General features: G+C 38.8%; 1 protein-coding gene across 3 annotated transcripts in view; it reads right to left on the bottom strand.

Annotated features, from left to right (window-relative positions):
* Nipbl (NIPBL cohesin loading factor) overlaps positions 1 to 21,128 on the bottom strand; it is a 181,477-nt gene that overhangs the window by 149,225 nt on the left and 11,124 nt on the right. For 2 of the 3 annotated variants that reach the window (XM_021183779.2, XM_029469689.1), the window contains exon 1: positions 11,603 to 11,975. The gene's annotated coding sequence lies outside the window, so the exon portion shown is untranslated. Of the gene's footprint in view, positions 1 to 11,602; positions 11,976 to 20,890; positions 20,974 to 21,128 lie in introns of those variants that run through there. The other variant, XM_021183780.2, reaches the window with a different exon arrangement.

Below are 21,128 nucleotides of genomic sequence, written 5' to 3' on the forward strand. Positions count from 1 at the left end.
CTGAGTTTGAGGCCAACCTGGTCTACAAAGTGAGTTCCAGGACAGCCAGGACAATACAGAGAAACCCTGTCTCGAAAAACCAAAAAAAAAAAAAAAAAAGAAAAAAGAAAAAAAAAAGATTATTTTAAAGCATATAATTACTACAGGCAACAACATAGCTCAACTTCTAGTCAGCATATTAGAAATCCAGGCACTGAATTTCATCCTAGCACAGCCATGAGCTTATAATTGAGCCATTTTAAATTCCTGTATTGAGACTCTTACATCTGAAGACAGAAGGCAGTACAATGAACAGTGACATACACTAGGAACGATGAGTCGTCAGATAAGATTTAAAGCTATAAGAAACACTTCCTTTTTCCCCACCAATACCTTCTAATTCTTAATACGCACAGACAGATTATGTAGATCATTTTAGCCTGGAGTCTACCAATATGTCTTTTAAAAAAGCATATTGGAACAAAATAATAAAAAATGGACTATAGATCTGAAAAGAGGCTCCAGAAAAGAAATATGAATTGCTAATAAGCACTTTAAATTATTCTACATCATTAGTCATTAGAGAAATAGAAGTTAAAACTTACTTTGAGGTTACATCTCACCCCAGTCAGAATGGCCAGAATCAAGAAATAAATTTGTGAGTAATCAGTATGTAGATAGTGTGACCAAGCCGTCTTCTCAGTCCTAAGAACTCTTTAGGCAGATTCCAAAAGCACTCTGAACAGAGGCATAAACCTGCAAGTCCATCTACTGGGGGGTGTGGACAGGTGGGTCTGTGAGCAAGTCTGAACTACAAGTCAGTATGTTTGTTTTCTTTTTCTCTCTCTCTTTCTCCCTCCCTCCCCCCCCCCCCCCCCCCCCCCCCCCCCCCCCCCCCCCCCCGCACCCCCCCCACACACACACACGGTGAGAGAGAGAAACTGGTGAGGGTAGGGGTGGGGTAGAGTGTTAGAAACTACATGCAGTTAAGAGCAACTGCTCTTTCTGTAGAGAACCTGAGTTTGGTTCCCAGCATCCAGGCCTGATGACTCACAACTGCCTGTGCCTCCAGCTCCTCGTCTGGACTCTGTGAAAACTGCATGCACATGTACAGATCCACACATATGTAAAAATAAATCTTTTCTCTTCTCTTCTCTTCTCTTTCTTTCTTTTTGTAATGAGAGGGGAAAGACACAGAGAAGTAACAAGATGATTCCCAAACCCCAAAGAGGAAGCTATTTCAAAACCAAGTTGGGGTGGGGAGGTCAAATGAAATAAGTAGAGAACAGCTTGTATCATTATCTGCCTCCATCTTTTTAAAGTTAACAGCACTTTTTCTCCAACTTTAATCTTTACAGGAGACTATAAATGTTCTCACTGTAACATATACTTTATTTTTAGTATACATTTATAAATGTTCAACTTAAAATCTAAACGATCAGGTGTAGGGTGTGATGCCTGCAATCCTAGACAAGGAGACGAGGAAGGAGGATTGTTTCAAGTTTGAGGTTGGCATAGGTCAGATACTGTGTCAGCCAGAAACAACCCTGTCTCAAAACCAACCAAATAGCTGGAAAGATGGCTCGGGGGTTAAGAGCCAGTGCTGCTCTTATAAAGGACCTGGTTTCAATTTCCAGCACCTAGATGGTAGGTCACAACTTTCTGTAACTTCAGTTCCAAGGAATCCCTCTTCTGGATTCCACTTGGTGCAGATGCATGCAAGCCAACACAAAATAAATACATAAAATAAAAATCAAACAAAAAACTCAATAAAAACAAACAAAAAAGTAAATTGAATTTTACTTAATTACTAGGCCATCCCTTAGAGTCTACATGCTAAAGGTTTAAAATACATGATGATAATTATTTTCCCTACATGAGAAAGAGTAATGTCTACTTCATGTACTTGGTAAGGCATTTAATCTAACAGCATGCACTAATATAAATAAAAGGCATTTAATAATACCAATTATACTGGATTTGAAGAGGTAATGGACAAGTACAATATTCAATAATAAAGCTACTGCTAAGCTCTGAGAACAATATCCACAGTTTAAAGTTATTACTTTGATAATACATTTTCATAAGTAAACCATCAAAGAGTACATTCAATGTAACTTCAACATTTAGTCACCAACAAACTATTGATACACATAAATGACATGAATGTATCTCAAAAGCTTTCTAAGTGAAAGAAATAAGACATGCAAATAAGCTAGGTTGTGGTGGTGCACACCTTTAATCCCAGCACTTGGGAGGCAGAGGCAGGTGGATTTCTGAGGCCAACCTGGTCTACAAAGTGAGTTCCAGGATAGCCAGGACTATACAGAGAAACCCTGTCTTGAAAAACCAAAAAAAGACATGCAAATGTCTTATACACCATATGATTCATTTATATTATATTCTAGAAAAGGTCAACACTATAAAAACAAAATCAGGCTCTATTGCTAAGGGCTGGGATAGAGTTAGGAAACTGTTTACAAAGGGACATAAGAATACTTTTCAGAAAAATGGTACTACTCTGTCTACAGTAGTGGTAGGTAACAAGATTTAATGTTGTCAAAACAGAACTGATTCCAAGAGTGACTTTTATGACAAAAATGATCTCCGTAAGTCTAATTTAATTTTTTAATCCATCAAGTCACAACTTCAGTTGAACACCATTCACACACACACACACTATATATATATATATATATATATATATATATATATATATACATACATATATACATATATATATATCTCAATATGTAGTGATACATTTCTCATTAAAACCTAATCTCCCGTATATATAATAGTTGAGGTTAGCAAAGAAAACTTTGTTTGTTTTTTTCGAGACAGGGTTTCTCTGTGTAGCCCTGGCTGTCCTGGAACTTACTTTGTAGACCACGCTGGCCTTGAACTCAGAAATCGGCCTGCCTCTGCCTCCCGAGTGCTGGGATTAAAGGTGTGCACCACCATTGCCCAGCTTAAAAGAATGTTTTAAGTAGCTCCTTTAACTGTGGCTCTTTTGGGATTCTAGGAGTTATGTGGGTGCTGTGAAAATGTAGCAATAGTAAAAGATTTCTGTACATATAATAACCAAGCATGAATTTGAGGCCACACGTAGATGGCATCAGAGGTACTTCCTCCAGGTCTCACCCGTGCTGCTGCACTCCACTTCATTGCACCTTGATTCTCAACTCAACACGCCTCTCCCATAGTTCCAGAGTAACATACTCTATACACACATTAAAGTTTTCTGTGGTATAGAAACATATTCATGGAAAACAAAAACTTCTAATATTTTTATGACACACTCCTCAGTTTGTAAGTATTAAATTAGTTTATCTTTGATTTCAGTCTAACATAATTAGAATGTTAGATTTTTAAAATTACTATTTAAATTGTCACCTGTTCTGTTAACAAGTCACTGTATGCATTTTGGCTTGGGACTGGGAACAAGTTTCCAACGACTGACCCTAACATATCTCTGCCATTCTGTACCACATATTTATGTGAAGTGGTGCTCTTGCCATGCACGATTATAGTGATCCACTCTAAAAAAGTGGTGATATACCACCACTAAGGAGGCAGAGGCAAGGAGATCTTTTTGAGTTTGAGGCCAGTATGGTTAACATAGAGAATTCTGGGTCAACCAGGGTTACATAGTGAGACCTTGTCTTTAAAACAAAAACAAAACAAAAAATACAAGCCTGAAGATATTACATCTTGTAGTATCAAATATGCAGCCAAGATTTAATCTTTTCTGTAACAAACAAACAAACATCAAGCATAGTTATCACATTAGCATACAAATTTGCTTTAGTCTTTAATGAGTGGAAAAATAGTATGTATGCCAAAGAATTGTTTTAAAATAAATCTTGTTTGTAATTTATTCTTAATTATTTATTTTTATTTTACATATGAAGGTATTTGTTGCATTTATGTCTGTGTACAACATGCTTGCTATGCCTACATAGGTTAACAAAGGATACTGGATATCCTGGGACTAGAGTTATAGATGACTGTTGGCTGCCATGTGGGTGCTGGGAATCCAATTCAGGGTCTCTGGAGGAGCAGCCAAAGCTCTTAACCTCTGAGACATCTCTCCAGCCCCAATGTTTATAATTTATTACCAATAAATACCTGATTTATACACCTACATACCCCAGGGCCACATAATAATTCCTTGGGCAAAAAAAAAAAAAAAAAGGATCATGAGTAGAAAAAGTTTAAGGAACCTTGCTTTATAATTCTTAAAGGGTTTCAAGGAGCAGTGTTGGCTAACACAGTGATATATTTCTTTGTTAGGATTAATTTCAAGGGCATTCTTTGTTATGAAAATAACAAATACCATAAATACCAACCATAAAGCTTAAGTTTTAATGTAAACCATGTTCTTACTTTTCATACTAATTTAGAAATTGCTAAAGTATCTAGAACAACATGCATTCTTAAAAATCATCACTGGGCGGTGGTGGCGCACGCCTTTAATCCCAGAGTTTGGGAGGCAGAGGCAGGCGGATTTCTGAGTTCAAGGCCAGCCTGGTCTGTAGAGTGAGTTCCAGGACAGCCAGGGCTACACAGAGAAACCCTGTCTCGAAAAACAAAACAAAACAAAACAAAACAATCATCACAAGTATGCATTTCAGCTATTTAAGACAGCATGATTCTCTGGACTAGAGAAGATAAATAAGCTAAATATCAAAAATGAATCTACTATTTCGAATTTTGTCATGGCTTTGGATTATCTCAGTTAAGTAATTTCTGCATGTCCCAGGTGTTTCCTTTCTGATATAAATAAGATAACTTTATATAGTTTAATGTATTGATGTTAAGTGGTATGTTTGACACAAGTTAGATGGCCAAGTCAATTTATCTACATAACTATTTTTAAAAATGTAGTGCAGCCAGGGTAAAATCCTGATGCTTAGTATTTTCATACAGTAATTAAACACTGCAATAAAGTCATGAAAATAAAATAACTCTGACATTTTAAGAGCTATTTTATACATATATTTTAAATATATGGCTTATATATTTAAAATCGTTATCCTATTTAAATACATTATGTATATATACAAGTATGCATGATCTATAGTAACAAAGCATTACCTAAGACTACAATCTAGTAATAAGTAAGCTATACCAAACATAGCTCTTCTCTTTTGAGGAGGCTGGGGAGATAGCTCAGTGATTCTGATGGGGCCCTGGATCAGATCCCAAACACTATACACACAAATCATTTTAAGGCTCTCTTGACAAACTTTACAAGAAAAATACACTCTACTTTATAACCAAGCCTACACTTTCCATGAAAAATTCCAGTATAAAATTTCAGGCTGGAGAGATAGCTCAATGATTAAGAGCACCCTCTGCTCTTCTACAGAACCTATGTTTGATTCCCAGCACCCACATAGCACCCACATAGTAGCCCACAAAAGGCTGTTTTCAGTTCCAGGGAATCCAAAACCTTCTTCTGTGGGAATCAGGAATGCTCATGATGCACATATACACATGCAGGCAAAACACCCATACACATGAACAAAATTATAAACTCTGAAGAGGCAAGATGGAAGAATGCAAAGAGTTGAGGTATTTTAGGATTAGACCTATTGAGTTGGAATTCTCTTAACACTCACTAGATTTACTACCCAGAACAAGTTTTTAAACATAAGCTTCTATTTGCATGTCTGTAAAACAAGAATACTGTGGCTTCACTGAGTAACTGGACAGGTGTAAAATCCCGGAAATCACAGCCCACAGTATAGGTGATGGAGCACTGAGGACAAAGGACCAACACTGTGGCACTTTTTCTACTTTTCATACTTTGCTGTGTGACCTTGAGCTAGTTACTTAATCTCCTATAAGTTTGTTTTACAATATGTCAACCTCAAGGAATTGAGAAAATTAATTGTAAAGACTCCAGAAGTGTTTCTGATGTAAGAAATCCATTCAATACTACTACATACTACCAGGTGTGGTGGAGCAAACCTATGAATCCAGCACTCAGGGGAAAGACAAGAGGGTACAGGCCAGCCTGGTCTACATAGTACAATCTGGGCCTGCCAAGAGTACACAGTACCTTGCCTCCTGTCAACATACACACCCACTCAACAACAAAAACCAAGTATTACAAATCAAAAGCTGTAACACCTCATTGAAAAAGACTAAATTTTAGTGTTATTCCTATATTTAATTCAAATCCACCTTTTGAAAATAAAAATTCACCATAATAGGCTTTATTTTAAATGGACTATTTCAAGGCTGGGTGTGGTGGTGCATGCCTTTATTCCAGCCCTGGGGAGGCAGAGGCAGGAGGATCAGCTTGGTCAAAACAGGGAGTTTCAGGCAGACCAACACAGTGAAACATTCTTGAAAAGGAAATGGAAAAAGAAAACAGGGTAAAGAAAAAAAGGGGGGGCCGGGGGAGGAGAAAGGTTGCTATTTCAAATGCTTTGCTGCATCCTGCAGGCCATGGTGATGCAGTCCCAGCATTTAGAGACAGAGGTCACTGTGAGTACCCAGCTAAATAATGAGACCCTGCCTAAAACAAAACAAAACATGACAAAATTCCCACAAAGTTATGTAATGGCAACAGCTCTTGAACAAGTTCTCAATCAAGTGGATGATTCTGAAAGGACCAGCATTTGACAACTACATAAATTCTGGTATTAAAAAAAATGTAGTCACTAATTTATACATTTATCTTTCATACTACATACAATTAGTTGGTCATTTTCATTTTTAGAATGAAATAACTGTTTATTTTTTCCTTTCTGAAAACAGATACTATGGCAATTACACACACACACACTTAAGAGAAGTAAAAAAATGCAGACCACTTAACAAAATTAAAAAGCTAGTTAAAATTTGATTTCAAAAATAGCATATGTATAGACATAAATTCTATCTTCCCAGTATGACATACATAATTACTTTGACAATATAGCTTTGAATGTTGCACCAATTGAGAAATAAAAGGACTGCATGAGTTTGACAAAACTAAAGATATAGAACCTTAAGTTTTTAAAAACAAATGTGTACCAGGCTAATTAATTATTCATGTACTATATAACTATGATGAATTTTCTACATATTCCTAGCCTCAGTTTCTTTATCTGTAAATTGTGGATAACTGTTTCTACTTCATGTACTTTCTAGAATTAAATAATATTATGGGGAACATATTTAACACAACTCCTGGCAAATAATAGGCAATCAAAATCTTAAATGGGGAAAATCTTAGTTGGCAATACTCTATTATTAAATAACCTTTCTTTATTATTAAATACCATTTTGGCCCTAAAAATGATAATTCATTAAAATCAACTCTAGGTTTCTACAAAAACAAAGTTGCATATACTACAAATATCTAAAAATCACTTTTATTAACTTACTTGGGAAAAATATTCTAATCATACAAAATACCCTTTAAAATTAGAATGATGGCCTTAATTGGACAGAAATGGGATTTTTGAAGTTGCTGTAAAAAAATCAAATAGAAACACTAAGACTCCACTAAAGTTAGTTTTAAAAACAAAAAGTAAACAACTCAGAAAATATTACATATCATTTACAACAAATATAGTCACTTATAATTCTTAATAGGTACACAGGAAAATAAAGTCAGTAGTTTGAACACACACCAATGCATATCAAACTACAAAGCTCTCACCAGAAAAATATAACATGGGGGGGGGGGCAGATACCATCTCTTTTAAGAGTTTAAAAAAAAAAGTAAGGTATAGTATTACCACTAAGAAATACATGGTTTGAAGAGCAAAGGGCAGACATTTCTTAGAGAAACATAATCTGATACAAAGAAAAGTACTATCAGGAAACCCCTTTAACTCACTCACTATATATATACATATATATGTATATATATATATATATATATATATATATATATATATATATATATATACACACACACACATATATCACTTGATCTCTGAGTGTGAAATTTTCTATTTAAAAAAAATCATCCCAGTTATTTCTCTCATATAAACATAATACTATTTATAAATGGATTCAGGCAGATTGAAAATTCTAAAACCATAAAATATTATTATAAAAGACAATTATTAAAAATAATAAATTTTAAAATGACCTCTAAAGTTTTAAAGCGTGTAAATTTACCATCAAAGCAAAGAGTATGATTAGAACATTAAGATCAGCATCTGCAAGGTTAAAAGTGTACCATAGGACTCTATACAAGCACCTAGTCAGTGCCTTGATAAAGTTAGACTACATTTCTCTCAAAGGAAGTTACCCTAGACCTCCCAGTGAGTCAATATAAAAGTGAAATATTAATTTAAAAATTTACTAACACTCTCAAATGATGCTTTTCTTAATAAGCAATAGAGTTAAAGTAACACTAAAACACAAAGTTAGTTGCTAATTTTGTTATGTCTTATCCTGAGAAAGTAAAGATAGAATAGGCCATGTCAAAATCTAATACAGACATGCAGATGTTTTTATGATAGTCTGATGATAGATTAGTATAGATAATTAATTAAGAAATTAAAAGGAAGGCTTTAAAGTGCATTTTTCAGTTCAGTAGTCTGGTTGAAATAAGGAAACTTTCACTCATCAATTGGTATAGTTCTGCTCATATTTTAAATTTTTAATAACAATCACTACGCAAAACCCAAGTTATTTACTACCATAGTAAAAATCTTCACTTTTCATCTCTAATGAAAAACCTGAATCTTGTTTTTTTTTTTCAAATACACCACTCCTTTTCTTCCTAAATGTAGGCAGCAGTAAAATAATTTCTAGCACAGGTTCAAAATACATTCAAATATCTTTAGTAAACAGATGGGTGAATGGCTTTAGAATGCATCCCACTACACTTCTTAAAAATGCTGAAGTTATTATGTATTTTAACTTTGATTTACTAGAGTCTCATTATTTACATTAAGATTATTTTCCTTTCCAAGTTATACAAGTTATTGGTAACTCCACACTCAAGAAAAACATTAAGCCATAGAGTTGAAGTTGGACACACTAGGGCACATTAGGCATATTAAGAATATTTCTCCAAATACTCCAATACTAACTAGAATTACAAAATTACTGGAATGTTTAGTGGTTGTATCTTCTCCTGGATTAAAGTGAAGTAGGGCAGCACAAGATTTTCACTGGTGAGTATCTCAACCAATAGAGGTGACATGCAATAGACTACCCATAATCCTTCATGAAACATAAATTGTTCTCTCAACTAAATTGTCCAAAAAGTTCAAGGACTGAGTTTTCTCTTTTAAAAACAAGCTATTTAAATTAAACTGAGCCAAACAGAAACATTTTCAAATTACTTTAAAGAACTGTTTACACTATCTTATGAAAAGCATCACTAACTGAACATTACTTACAAATTACAAAGTATGTAGAACTCAGATAATAAAGAGAGGAAAGGACGAACTGTAACCTAATTCCAAAGACTTAAAAACTACGTTGATCACATATACTAATATCTACTAGGCCGATTCACACGTTTGCATAAGACTCCTTGTAACTTATAAAAGTTGCTTCTGTTTATGAAAACTAAGCAAGAACTCTTTTCCCATTATCTTTCATGGAAATAAGTTCATCTCTTGACATACAGTTCAGATAAAAGTTGAAACGATAATCACAGAGCCTTTAAAACATTTTTTTTTAATGACACCTTTACCCAACCTTTTACACGCCCCCCCCCCCAAACTGCTTTCTCAAGATGGGAAGTCTTCCTCACTTCAGCATTCCCTCCTGGCATACTCCCCCCCCCCCACTCACACACACCCGCCTTCACCCCCGTAGGCCTGAGGCCCCGTAGCAAACAGAGTCTAACAGGAGCAGGCAGCACAAAGACAGGAATGGGAGATTAGTGGGAGGGAGGGAGGCCGGGATTGGGGCTCAGCAGGACCTTCAGGCTTTTTAAAATTCAAACTGCTCCCCGACCAATACAAATCACGGACACGCTACTGACTACTACACGGATTTATAGCATTAAAAACATGCCTAGTACGTGACAGCTATATTAACTTCACTCTTTTTAACATTTATCCATACGTTTTCAGGAAAGGTGGAGCAATTTTTTGTAAGCAGCATGTTAAACTCAAAAATAACCCGCAAAAAGTTACTTATTCTACAGTGACAAAAACTTAAGACCCAGAATATTTAAAGGGCTATTTTAACCACTACCATTAAAAGGGGCTGTCTTGAGCAGTGTTGCTTCCTTTTAACAAATGAGTTCTCCCTCAGCGAATATGAAACAAAGTATCAAACGGGACATTTCTTTTTCTATGCAATTTTTAAAGTCTGAGGACTTTAAAAAAGGTATTTCCGTCTTACACCAACTTCCATTGCCAAAGCCGCCAGAAACAAGCTCCCAACATCTAACTTACTCCTGAACTAGAACTTGTTAAGATACAGAACTGAAATTTTTCTCCAGCATCTAGATACATTTGACCTATTAAAATGACACCTCGCTCATTACACAGTCAAACATCATGGTACAAACAGCCAATGACAATCCTGGGACTCACTAAGATCTGCCCTGACAAGAAAGGATGGCACCTTCTATGTGTGTGTATGTATGTGTGTTTTAAACCTCCCAAAGATTCTAAGTGTAACTTAACTTCTATCCTTTGAAAGAAAATAGGTTTCATCTTTATCTCCACATACGCTCAAAACCACTTAGAATTCTTTGTATTCTTGCACCCGTTTAGACTAAAAAGTATCCAGAGAGTTTTATGTAGTCATTTAAAATTATCCTTACATAACAGATACAAAGTGTCGGAGTAAACCTGTCAAGTTCTTTCTACTTGGTCTTTGAATAAAAAGTCCATGTGCAACACACACTGTCAAACAACATAAAAGCTCCTGGGCGGGGATGTGCAGTGTGCACAACGCTAGGGTTTTCTAGATTAAATATACATGTGGACGGTTTGATCCTTTTACAAAGGAAACCAGTCTTTATTAACTTTCCAAAACGTCCAAACAAGTTTGGCAGAGAATTAGCACTGTAGCCGAGTCTGAGTATTTACATTTGTTTCACTAACTGAAACTACTTCCTCCCTTCATGGGGTCACAGGGGGAAGAAGGGGGGTTGTTTGTTTCACTGGGACGTTCCCCACTCCCGGACCGGGAAAGTTGTAAATATGGGGGACGATCGGGGCACATTTGCTGATAGTTGTATTGTTTCCGCCTCCTCACTAGCTACGGCTCCTCTCCCGGGCGAGGCCTGTCACCGACCAGCAGTCGCTCCGCTCAGCCCGGAGCTCTCCTAATCCCCGAGCTCAAGTAGATTCCGCTGGCCCGCGGCCTGCACTCTCCGCCGGGCCTACGCCTCCCCGGCCGCCCGGCAGGGAGCCCGGTTCCCCGTCACCGAAGCCGGCCGGGAGAGGCTACGAACCCCGCCGCCACCGCCGCCGCCGCCACCCAGGGTGGCTGCCGCCGGAGAGGAGCGACCGAGAGAGAGAGCGAGCGAGCGAGCGAACTCACTCTCTCGACTCGCCCCGTGGAAGAGACCCGGGGCCGCTGAGGAAACGGCGGGGAGGGGAGCGAGGAGGAGAAACGCTGAGGGACCTGGCGCCGGCGCCGCCGCCGCCGCCGCCACCGCCGCCGCCGAAATAAAAGAGCAGGAATTTACCTGGGCGAATCGGCGTCTGAATCCGAAGCGGAGGCCGAGGCCGCGGTGGCGAGAGAGAGAGAGAGCGAGAGAGCGAGACTATAATCCGGGCCGGGAGGGGGGGTGGCTACGGCTCCTCTTCCGTCTCCTCAGTGCGGGGAACATGTAGAGCCGGGGGGAGAGCAGCCGAGAAGACAAATCGCGGCTTCTTCTTCGTCCTCCTCCTCCTTCTCCCACATAGAAACACTCACACAAACACCCGGCCGGGGGCCCCGAGCTACCGGGGGGGCATCGCCGCGGGCCCGGGAACCAATCCTCCTGGCGGCGGGGGCGTCCCTCCCTGGCGGCTTTGCTGGTGTCGGGTGAGTCGGTACCGACGGAGGGAGGGAGGGACGGGAGGGCGGGCGGGGGGGAAGGAGCCCAGTGTGTGTGTGTATGTGTGTGTGTATGTGTGTGTGTATGTGTGTGTGTGTATGTGTGTGTGTCTCTCTCTCTCTCGTTCCGTCTCTCCCTCTCAGAACAAAATGCCGACCGGAAGTGCAGCTGCAGGAATGACTCCCTCCGCCGGCGCCAAACACTAACAACCACCCCCTCTTCCCTACTCCACTTCCGCCGCCGCCGCCGCCGCCGCCACCGCCGCCGCCACTGCCGCCGCCACTCGGGCTCGCAGCTCTGCCTCAGCGCGCCGGCTCCCGCGGGCTCCGGAGGCGCGGCGGCGGCAGCGGCGGAGACAGCGACAGCGGCGGAGGCAGCGGCAGCAGCAGCGATGGTTCTGCTCCGTGCCCTTGTCCTGTGAAGCGGACGGCCGTGGATGCTGCCCGTGGGGTCGCTTCTGCAAGACGGCGTCTACGCCGTTGCTCGGGTGGCCGGCTTGATTTTTTTCCCTTTTGGTCCCCCTCGAGGCGACAGCAGCGGGGCGCTGGTCCGGTGTGGTGGCGTGAGGCCGGGATCTCCCTCTTCTCAGGCGCTCCGGGCCTCATAGCCCCCCTCCCCCAGAAGGCGGCCAGCCGAGGCCGCGCTGCTCTCCCTGACTCGCGGGCCCCGGGGGGGAAGCCGAGCTCCCGCGGCCGGCCGGTTGGATGCCGACCTTTCAAACGCTGTTCCCGCAGCCGTGATGGATGGATCGTCCCGGGAGCGGCCCGACCCTATGTCTGTCTGGGTTATTTTCTGCGAAGAACACAGTCCTCGGAGGTGAAGGCTCCCAGCCTGGCTGAGTTGGAATCGTGATCGTGGTGGTGGTGCATTAATTTCTGGAAATACGAGAGGGCTGCTGGACTTGCCTCTTTTTTTTTTTTTTTTCTTTTTGGCGGTGGTTTTGATTGCCTCCCTGGTAGTCGGGATAAGGCCTGTAGGCGACGCTGTGCGAGCAAGGAGCGGGTCGCTCTGGCGCTGCGATCTAGGTGTGGGTGGAGCCCAGGCCATCCGGACGCCGGGCACCGGGCACCGGCGCACTTCAAAACATCGTTTTCCTCTTTATGTTGAAAACTCAGAGGATCTGGACAAGGCTGGAGTACAAAATGTGAATACGAGTACAGTACCGTGCCCGATGGTAGTGTCTTACTGTAAAGCCGGAGGGCATTTCATCGCCACACAGTTTTCTGTTTTTTTTGTTTGGTTGTTTGTTTTTTGTTTTTGTATAAATTGTAAGGGGGCTAATTCTTCAGGTAAAAAGTGCCAGTAGGTAAGCACATTTTACTTAGGAGGAACCATATTATATTTTTTAATAAAGTAAGTTGTCAGCGTTAATCGTTTGCTTGTATATGCACGGATGTATAGGACAGCTCGCCTACAGGTTATTCTTTTGCTTTAGAAGTCACTGGGGGTGAGGTGTTAAAGATTTTGTCATTCCTGCACTCCTGACACTAGATGACTATCGCGACCAGAGGGAGTAAGTCAGGGCGGTGACTTCGGCCCAAGGGGTCCTGCAAGTGGGGGAAAAGGTCCGGGCTTGATATCCGTGCAAATAGAACTAAGCCTCGCCATGCTTCTGCCGTCCCCTTCCCCAGAGTGCCCCTGGGACTTGGCGGCGCCCTTTTCCTCAGGGTTTTGCCCCATGTCACCTTGGTGCCTCCAGCACTTCTGTTTACCTTCCAGGTTGGCGGCGTCGTTCTCATTTTTTCCTCCGGGCTTTCTATCTCGTCTGGCTCTTTCCCCAGTAGCCTTCAGGGCTTCAGGAAATGAAGTTTAGCTTTCCTTCGCAGGTGTTCTGCATCGCGCGCTGTGGATGCCTCAGTCACTCCCCTCCCTCATTTCTGAACTCTACCCTTTAATATGAGTTTATCAATACCTAACAGAACTTTTATGAAAGACGGTGAAACTGGAAAAATGTTTAGATGGAACCGAGATAAGTTTATTAGAGGTCAGGAGAAAGCTCTCTTCTAGACATTCGAAAGCTCATAAAGATGATTGCTTTCAGGTTTCTCTAGATGGCATGGCAGAGGCTTGGACATTTGTTCATCACGTGGCTTTGTCCCTAGTGGGCTAATTCATATTACTCTAGTGACTAACAAAAATGCATTCTTAATCCTGTCTGCCCCCCTTCTTGCAAATACTTGCTATTTTGACTGAACCAAAGTCTAAGAATTTGATTGGCTCGGCTCAAATACAGCAGCATTACTGGAAAAGTTCATTCAGCAAGTATTTATTGGTGACCTAATGCATGCCGGGCACTGGGATTCAGAGAGGGGGTGTTTCAGAGGTTAGTGAGTCTTATAGAAAGGACTTCGGTTACTACTTAATTATGCTGTCAAAGCAAAAGCTACAGGGATTTTTAAGTTTTCTGAAATACAGGTTCTGTGAAACATGAGGGGAAGCCTAGTGTTGGTATTTTGTTCACCGTTGGGGTTGATGTCTCTTTAGATTTACTTACCTTACTGAAAGGCATTTTGGAAAAGTACAAATGTAAGAAATTTTATTTCCTAGTAGCTGGAGAGTAGGTCTTAGAAATTTAATATAGCAGTGGGCTGGAAGCTGTACAGTAAAGGCTTTATTTAGTTCTGTTTCTTTTCTTTACATTTACAGAATTTTTAGACAAGGATACTGTTTTAGTAGCTATTTTATACCCAAATAATTAAATATTATCTGGTAGAGTCAATCTGCACCGTATTAATTAATTTTGAGAACAGATTTAAGTAACTTACAAGTGGCTTAGAATCTTCCTCATGCGTTCCGTTTTCCCACCGAAGCGGACTTATTTACCCTCCTGCATACTTCCTTGAACGTTACTGGTGAGCTAGTGATTGTGTATGCTTCAGTAAAGACAGTTGATATGCTGTTGGGTACAAAATCTTGGCATGGTTTCGGCATTTCATCTAAACTAATACAATTTTGTGTGTGCATGCTTATGTGTGAGAGTGTATACGTGTGTGACAGGAGCTGTCCACCTTACTTTTTAAGAGGTTTCTTCCAGGGATTTGGGGACCTGTGCTTAAAGTGAACTAGCTAGTTTAAAATTCTCAGGGAGCTACTTCTTTTGGCTTCCCCAGTGCTGCAATTACCCATGGGCACTACCATGCCCACTACCATATCCAGCTTGCTGGGGACTCAAATCGGGTCCTTATGTTTGTATTTTACCAACTGAGCCATCTCCCCAACACCTAAAATTAATATTCCCTCAAAACCTACTGAAGATTTATTAGGTGCTAATTAGCTCTTTTCTAGCCACCTCATATAAAATAAGGAATGAAAGAAGACAAGGGCTCACTTTCTTTGAAGGGTCTTCCGATAACAGAATTAACTAATTTCAGTGTTTATGAGTATTTCCTTCACGAATCAATTTGTAGTTTGCTCGCCTAAATTTCAGATCCCTGTTGTTTTGAGACAGCCCCTCACTATACGTGCAGGCCGGTCTGACTAGTCCCATCCTTCCGTCTCAGCCTGTCTACTGCTGAAGTTTCTGGTATGGACCACCACTCAGTGGATCCAAACTGAGACCTTCCATAGACTCAGCTGATCTGAGAGTGATGTTCTCTTGATTTTGTTGTCTGTTTGCCTAACGCCTGTCTTCCTCAACACTACTGCTTTGTTTTGCTTCCACATTTTTACTCTAAAGTCGGTTTGCTTTTACACCTTGCATTAAGGGAATGAGTTTCTTGATTCGGTTATTTGCTGAAAATGTTCATGTATATTCCCATTTGTGTTTTTAATCAATGAATTACAGAAGGAATACAACATTTTTGATGAATTTTATAAATATATTATTTTAATGAATATAGTTGCAATTTATCTTAAAGTGATAAAAATAAAGGGTTTTTTAAATTATCTTTTCACTATACCTGGCAGTAAGTCTTATTTATTTATTTATCTTTAATAGGAACACTTCTACTTTTCTTTTTTCCTTTTTCTTTCGTGTTTTTTTTTTTTTTTTTTTTTTTTTTTCGAGACAGGGTTTCTCTGCAGCCCTGGCTGTCCTGGAATTCACTCTTTTAGACCAGACTGGCCTTGAACTCAGAAATCCACCTGCCTCTGCTCCCCAAGTGCTGGGATTAAAGGCGTGCGCCACCACTGCCCAGCAAAGAACACATTGTTAAAAGGGAGAAAACAGCAAATAAAAAGCAAATAGTGTATGTGTGTCTGGTAGATTATTTTATAATAGATTCAAAATTATCTTGTATTTAGGACAACTAATTTAGCTTTCGGATGACAAACTTTGGTGATGAGTTAAGGATGGGGATTTTGAGGGTAGAACTTAAAATTGTCAGAAGACTTCGTTTACTAAATGTTACTATTACTAAAATGTGCTACTGTTTTAGCTTTTGTGCATTTGGGGAGAGGGGGCAGGTGCCCTCTGAAGCCAGATGAGACTTGTGACCCTCAAGTTGGAGCACAGGTGGTTGTGTGCCCTGGGTGCTGGGGACCAAACCTCTGGAAGAGCAGGAAGCACCCTTAACTGCCAACCCTTCTCTCTAGCCTCATCTCAGGGTGGTTTTGTATGCCTGTCTTTTTGTTGTTGTCTTTTTGAGGCAGGGTCTCACTGTGTAGATCTGGCTAGAAACTCACTAAGTAGACTAGTGTAGCCTTAAACACCCAGAGATCTACCTGCCTCTGCCTCTGGAGTGCTGGGATTAAAAAAAGGCTTACACCTCACCTCGCCTCACCTCATTTCAGGGTTTTGCAGTAACTGTCTTAATTAAATTTATGGTAGTATTTATGGGACAAGTTTGATGTGCTTTATCCTTTTTTTTTTTTTTTTTTTTTTTTGCTAAAATTATAGAAGTGAAACTTTCTCCTGTGACTGTCTTTATTTGTTTTTACTTATCATAGTATAAGGATAAACTTTGGCCTCTCATTAATCCTACTCACTATATTAAGACTTTTCACTAACTCTAGATCTTAACTGTATCATCCATTTATAATCATGTGTCCTAATCAGATTACTTTTCTTTATATGTATAGCTACCCTTTTTTTCTAAACTAGGTAGACAGTTATATCCTATACTAAGTTTCATAAGTGTTCTGAAATATTTCAATATAAAGTTAAAGGTCATAAATCTTTATGAAAGTTCAATCTACATGCTGGATTTGAACCAGAGAGTTGAACTATAGTTGTCCTTCTTAGTACTGATCTAATCTAAACTACCTCTGGTTTAGAGGGGATTTTTATCTTTGAAGGAAGAGTGCAAGATGTGTTTAAAATCTGTCCCATCTACAGTAGATAAGAGAGAGGCTTCTAAGAGTTGTTTTCAATGTTCTTTGGGCTAGGTTAGCTTGTTATCAGAGCGCTTACAGGATTATCTTAAATTTAAATGCATTATCATAAAGTCATAAAATTATTATGACAAAAATATGACAGCATATTTATTGAAAATAGGAATCTAAGTGCATTGGACATGGTAAAGGCGTATTTTGTTGTTGTTGTTGTTGTTGTTGTTTAGTTTTGGTTTTTCAAGACAGCATTTCTCTTAAACTGGCTGTCGTGGAACTTGTAGACCAGGCTGGCCTTGAAATCTGAGATAGATCCACCTGCCTCTGCCTCCCAAGTACTGGGATTAAAGACTTGCACTACCACCACACAGCTCACATGTTAAAATAAATATGTATCTTGTTTATATGTGTGTGCTTTACTGGGTTATTTTTTAAACTGTATTTCTTACTGTGAGTTATAAGCAAAAGGGGGATTTTTTTCCCCATTGTGTAGCTTTAAAACAAAACAAAGTTTAGTTACTATTCGCCCTAGAAAATATAAAAAAAGAAATGTTATAATGTTGCCTATAAAATAGTGAATTTTAGCAGAACAATAGATATTTTAAAGAAGACTTGATACTCTGTTCAGGAAGGCATCTTCAAGGTAATGAAAATGTTGATATAAAGTGTGAATTATGATTCAAGCTTCACAGAAAAAAGCATTTTTCTCGTGGATCAACATTTATTTTGGTGCATTTTGTAACTTAACATTTAATATAGCAAAATAATAAACATGGGATAAATGTTCGGTTTCTGTTCCGTTCCGTCCCAATTTCTCTTAACTTTTATACCCGTATTGTCAGAAAAGGAATTGCCATCTTTTACAGAGTAATTATAAGAATAAGTTATGTTTTAAATGATAAAAACGCGTTTCCATTCAAAAAAAAACTATTTAATGAGGGTTTTCTGTATAGCATAAGTATATTATTTCTTAATTAACTTTGATTTGTTACCCAATTTATTGTTTATTTACATACATGTGATTAAAATTGCATACAGAATGTTAAAAGGGAAAATATACAAGAACTGTGAACAGAATCAAAAGACGTGTATAATGAAAAAATATATAATCCAAGGAAAATAAGGATTATATCACGCTGAGATTTTTAATAATATTTAAACATCTCATTTTTTTTCATCTTATTTACTCTATATAGATTACAGTATTTTATTGTTGTGGTCTACTTAAGAGACTTAAAAGGTGTTGGTTTTCACCATATCTTAGAGACCAGTTTGTGTCTACATATCAAGAGCCTGTTTCAAAACCAAACCAAACCACAAGTGCTTTTTAAAGCTGCTAATACTGGATTCCTTCCAGTGTCAGATACATTAAATCTTAAATTTTTTTGTTATTTTGTCTTTTTTTTTTTTTTTTCCAGAGCTGAGGACCGAACCCAGGGCCTTGTGCTTGCTAGGCAAGTGCTCTACCACTAAGCTAAATTCCCAAGCCCAAATCTTACATTTTTTTAAAGTGGCTAAGCATACGTTTTATAAGAGATAAAATGATCCAGTTGGACCAAACCTGTGTACTCTCAGTACTACTACTAACCAGCAGGGGGAGTGAGTCGCCCTTGAAAGGCAAGCGTTAGGAAGACCACATGACTTCCTGTTTTGAATTCAACTGTTGTGGCAGCTGTTCTCCTGTTTAGTGTAGCAAAAAGCAATCAGAGAGAGAGACAAAGGCTACTACTGTATCAGATGTGGCTATGGTAACATAGTTAACCTTCAAAATTACTTTATAGGGAGCAAATTGGGAAAAAGAATACATGTGAACCCAAACATTTTCATGTTAAGGAATTTTACAATTCTGATTAAATTAGAAACAGCTCATGGGAGAATGGCACAAAAGACATCTCTTTAAAGCAAGATGTTAAGCTGGGCATGGTGGCACACGCCTTTAATCCCAGCACTCGGAAGGCAGAGGCAGGCAGATTTCTGAGTTCGAGGCCAGCCTGGTCTACAGAGTAAGTTCCAGGACAGCCAGGCCTATACAGAGAAACCCTGTCTTGAAAAACCAAAAAAAAAAAAAAAAAAAAAAAACAAACAAACAAAAAACCAAGATGTTAAAAACTCAGGCTACAAAATATGTAAACATCAAGATACTGAGTTTCTTTTTTGCCCTGGGTGAGTGGGGGAAGGTGAAATGTGAATCAGAACAAAGCAGAGAGGACCAACAATGAGGCAGAGGAAACTTAAATTGGAATACAGTACAGAAGAAGTGGAAATGTCACAGTATTCGAGGCTACGGTGAACAGAGAGAAGACAGTAACTTAGAGCCGTGGCACACTGCTACCCAAGTGTCAGAGTCAGCAGTTCTTAGTACTTTATGTTTAAAGTCGAAATGGATTTCTAAGTAGACACATTTTAAAATGCAAGTAACGATCAAAAACTTGTTGAATTTTATGTACACTTAAAGCAAAATACATTTCTGTTAGAGTATTATTACACTGAAGTGATTTTCCACAATGAAGTTTGAAAATAGACTTCAGTATCCATTATAAACACAACAAATAATGCAATACTAGTTTTATAAGACTGCAGGAGTTACAATGATAAGGGAAAGCTTTGAAGCTCTCGCAGGAGCCTCAAAATGCCTAATGAGTAGTTATATGTTGAATGAACAGGTATGATCTATTTGTTATTATTTGAAGTAGAACTAACTGCATCAAAATAGACTTAAAGACCCAGACACTGTTATACGATTGAATAATGAACTGGTTTGTGGTAGCCTAGCCACTTACCCAATCTACAGTTGCAGAAATGCTGTCTGAACTTTCAGGTAATGGCTCCAGGCAAGTTTTAGCCAAAGGTATGGTAACTTGTATTTATCCATTTAGAAAATGTATTCCTTGAACTCTTAACTACCATCATACAAAACATCTTCATTATAAACTAGACAAAAACTGAAACTTAGTGAGACTTAATGGCATTGAAAATTGGCACGACAGCCAGGGCTATACAGAGAAACCCTGTCTCAAAAATCCAAAAAAAAAAAAAGAAAAAGAAAATTGGGACATTTGTACATCAGTATGTGCCACTAATTCTGAGGAAATGATCCTTTGAAGGAGATCATTTTGCACTGGAGCTAGAGATAGTATTGGTATAGTGTTTTGAAGTCAGTTCTCTTATACTGCTTTGTTATAATATACTGTTATATATGTAGTTGATATTAAGTCTGTTTTAATTATGACAATGAGTCTGAAACAAAACTCATGTCCCTTCCTACAGGAATGTGGTACCAAAACCAAACAAACAAATCAAAAAAACCCAGATATTCCTAGTTAAGCACATACAGATTGTGATGGGTCTGAGCTAAAGAATTGTGTGAATATTCTAACCCTTTTAAAATCATATTTAAAGTTTTTCTAATGCTTCTCCACATGAAAAAAATCACTACAATACTCTTTTAATAAGTACATTAATAAAGTGGCAAGAACAATATTATGAACCAAATTTATTCTAAACTTAATTATTATCAAAGTCTAAAAAAAATTCTTATCACTTCAGTTTCAGAACATATAGTATACAAATATTTTATCTAATTTTTACTTATTATTTAATACAGACTATAACTAAACTTACAAGAAAAAAAAAACAAAAAAATGAAGGAAAGGAAATAGTTCATACCTTGTATTATTCTGGACAAACTAAAGATGACATTGGAATATCAATATAGTGACTTCTGGTGGGAATATAGAACTTATTTATCCCTAAAACAAAATCAAATACAAAGTTTAGTCAGAAATATGTACCCACAACAGAAATGCTGTTTTAAGTATTGCTTCTCAGATATTTTAAATATTTCCCTATGAAAGACCTAGGACTGAGAAGTTAACTGTGGGGTGCACCTGAGATCAGTACCTGG

Source organism: Mus caroli, chromosome 15, assembly GCF_900094665.2.
Source record: "Mus caroli chromosome 15, CAROLI_EIJ_v1.1, whole genome shotgun sequence".
NCBI classification, from domain to species: domain Eukaryota; kingdom Metazoa; phylum Chordata; class Mammalia; order Rodentia; family Muridae; genus Mus; species Mus caroli.